Below are 3,641 nucleotides of genomic sequence, written 5' to 3'. Positions count from 1 at the left end.
CAGACACCAGGGACTATGATAGCAGTTCGGGCAGAATGACAGATTCATGAGAAAGTTTACTTCTTATTTAGGTTTATGTGTGTTTTTAAGAGCATCGTGCAAAAGATTGTCATTTTAACACTAATTCTCAAGTGTTTGATAACATTTCAGATGGCAGAATGGGATAAAAAGAAAAAATAATGACAGAATATAGTGTGTAGGTGTCGATCTCTGCACAGCAGGTCTGCGCAGTTTGGCTTTAACCCTAATTAAACACACCTGATCAAACGAATTGAGTCCTTCAGGCTTGTTTGAAACCTGCAGGTAAGTTTGAGTTGAAGTTTGTGATTAGACATAAAATCTGCAGGACTGCAGGCCTGAGTTTAACACTAGTAGTTGATGACATTTCCTTTAAAAAATCAAATGTTTCTTAGGATGCTTTGTGGCATTGCTTTATTCAGTTTATGTTGACTGTTAGGTAGTTCAAAGTCAAAAGTATTTGTGGCTCTGTTCATATGTTATAGTGTGGCTGTTGGACAATGCTGTGTTGGATTAAAATGTGCTGTTCTATATAGTAAAGCCTCCATAAGATTGGTCAGATTTGTATTGCAACAACCTAAGCATGTAGCAAACAAATGCTTGGTCCATAAAATGAGTTTAATGTATTGCACTTCTTTGCAATATGGATATTGCATATCCATATAGTATTATTAGATTAGATTAGATTAGATTAGATTAGATTAGATTAGATTAGATTAAACTTCATTGTCATTACACATGTGCAAGTGCAAGGCAGAGAAATGCAGTTCAGGTCTAACCAGGAGTGCAATAGCAGCAAGTGCAGGATATAGGTATGAGCTATAAAGGGCAATTACTGAAAAAGTATGGGTAATATTTACAGATGAATGTACTATGAACATTATAAACAATTCATATTAACTACAAACAGAGATTAACTATACATAAATATATATATATATATATATATATATATATATATATATATATATATATATATATATATATATATATATATATATATATATATATATATATATATATATATATATATATACAGGTTGCTATTAATAATCAGAAGTATGCAGATAAATATAAACATAATTACAAACTTATATAAGCATAGGATGTGTACAATTTAAGATGAATTATTGCAATGAATATGTGCAATTTTAATTGATAATTTAAATTATTAATTATAATTTAGCTTATTTTACAAATTATATATAATTATAAAATAGTTTATTACCACAATTATAATAATTTTTGATTTATTGTGCAGCCTTAATTTGTACGGCACATCAATTTGTGTTGATTTTTGTATATTACTTTGGACTATGCTGTGTTGTATTAATATGTTCTATATAAAAATCTCATGCATTAAGGATCTCTATGATAATGACATACCTGTATTTGCCTCATGTCCATCGTAGAATAGGTGTAGTCAGCTTTTTGCAAGTTTCATCAACCACCTGGAGAAAGCCCGAAGCCAGATCTCTTTTAAAAGTACGAGTAGGCTGCACCTCACCTGAAAAATAACACAAACAGGATTTAAAGTGACTTAAAGGACTTTAAACCCATAAACGTTAAATAAAAAGAGACTCACTCACCCTCATGTCTTTCCAAACATGTAAGACTTCTTCATCTTCTGGACACAAGTTAGGATATTTTGAAAATAAAACTTGACAACTCTATGACCAAAAAAATGACAACTTTATCAGTTGTAACAACAGGAAGGTAAGAAATTATGAATAGAATTTGCATTTTTTGGGTGAACTATCACTGTTATCATTACAATAAATGTAACAGGTATGACCTAAAATCATATATGAACAGTGATCAGTTCTTTAGCAATGTATTTAAGCTCCTGTCATCTTTACTTGCCTTTCTGTGTTGCTATTTATCCCCAGTCACTTGTCTGCACTTGTCTTTTCTCCTCATCTCTGTATTTGCCTTTGCAACTCTTCCTGATCATCATTTAACGTCTGGCCCCGACTGAAATGATGAAGGACTGGATGTTTAGAGGTGAGTGAGATGCATCTGCTGCGTTGGTTTCATCATGGTATCACACCGGGCACTCGATCAGAACAAACTCCTGCTTGTTTTTGCTCTTGACAGATTAAAACAGAACATCCTGCCAGAGATGGAGAGGAACAATATTTATGTGAGCCACTAGGTAAGGAAAAATGCTAAAGCAGCTATAATACTCACCTGAGCTTTCACTATTGTTGTCATGACCAGAGGGACCATTTTTTTCCTCACATTCCTTCCTATGATTTATATAAAGAAATTTCGACATTATTAATGGTTGCATTATTTTAAAAGAGTAATTAAAAACACATTTTTGTTATTTAAAATATTATATTTATATTTGTATGTATATAGTATAGTATATAGTATATATATATATATTGTATATTTATATTTATATTTATTATATATGTATTATATATATATATATATATATATATATATATATATATATATATATATATATATATATATATATATATATATATATATGTGTGTGTGTGTGTGTGTGTGTGTGTGTGTGTGTTATATATATATATATATATATATATATATATATATATATGTGTGTGTGTGTGTGTGTGTGTGTGTGTGTGTGTATGTGTATATATATATTTATATGTATATATGCATATTTATATGCATATATATGAAACCCATAATAGATTCCTTTATAACATTTGTATTTAGTAAATGTATGTATTTCTTTTTATTTATTTATTTATTTAATGCACTTCTAATCAGATCACTTAAATTTATTTTATTTTTTTGGCTACCAAATACGGAAGAGTGCCTATCTGAATCACTACCAAGGATTCTGATTAAGGGTAAAGTTGGTTTTATATGTTTAATTAAGGACATTGTTGTCCATAATTTAATGCCAGAAAAGTATGCTTTGCTAATACTTAAATAGTGAAATCATATTAGCAGCTAATGACTATCAAAGTACTGTTCAGTCAAATAAATAGTGCTTATGTTGTTTTGAAGTCATACTTGCATGTCATTTCAGACCAAGTATTCAAAGTACCATGGTAAACTACATAGGGAGCGTGTCACAAGTGGTCACTGAAGGAATGTGCGAATATAAAACCATGTCAATGGGATTTAGAAGTTTTGTGAGACGTGATGTCCACACGACAGGATTTGTAAAGCAACTGGGATTAAAACATCTGTTTCAACTTCACTTCAGGAAGCAGTAAGTGCTATACACTGTGTTTTTGTAGCATTCTGAACGGTAATTAAACACAGCTGAAATCAGCACTGCTGCATAGTGTACACAACAATAACGTTTGTAGTAACTTACAGGCTTATTTTGAACAGTAACTTAGCTGTAATGGATCTCTTTACAGCAATATCTACGTATTTACCTGTTTAAAGGACGTCCTGTCACATTTGGCACGAGTAGATGATGAGCATAAACAGTACAACGTGTGTGCGTGCGCGTGCTTGCGTGCGTGCGCGCGCACGTGCGTGGCTAATTCATCTTACTACAGTTTTTGTGACAACAGTTTTTGTGATAATGTCTGTCTCTGTTTCATCCTTTCAGAGTTGCTTACTCTCTTTTTGCTGTGTTTATCCAATGTCTATCCTATCCTGACATTTGACTCTGAAGT

Source organism: Danio rerio, chromosome 4 (assembly GCF_049306965.1).
Source record: "Danio rerio strain Tuebingen ecotype United States chromosome 4, GRCz12tu, whole genome shotgun sequence".
In the NCBI taxonomy this organism is placed as follows: domain Eukaryota; kingdom Metazoa; phylum Chordata; class Actinopteri; order Cypriniformes; family Danionidae; genus Danio; species Danio rerio.
This window is presented reverse-complemented; position numbering follows the sequence as displayed.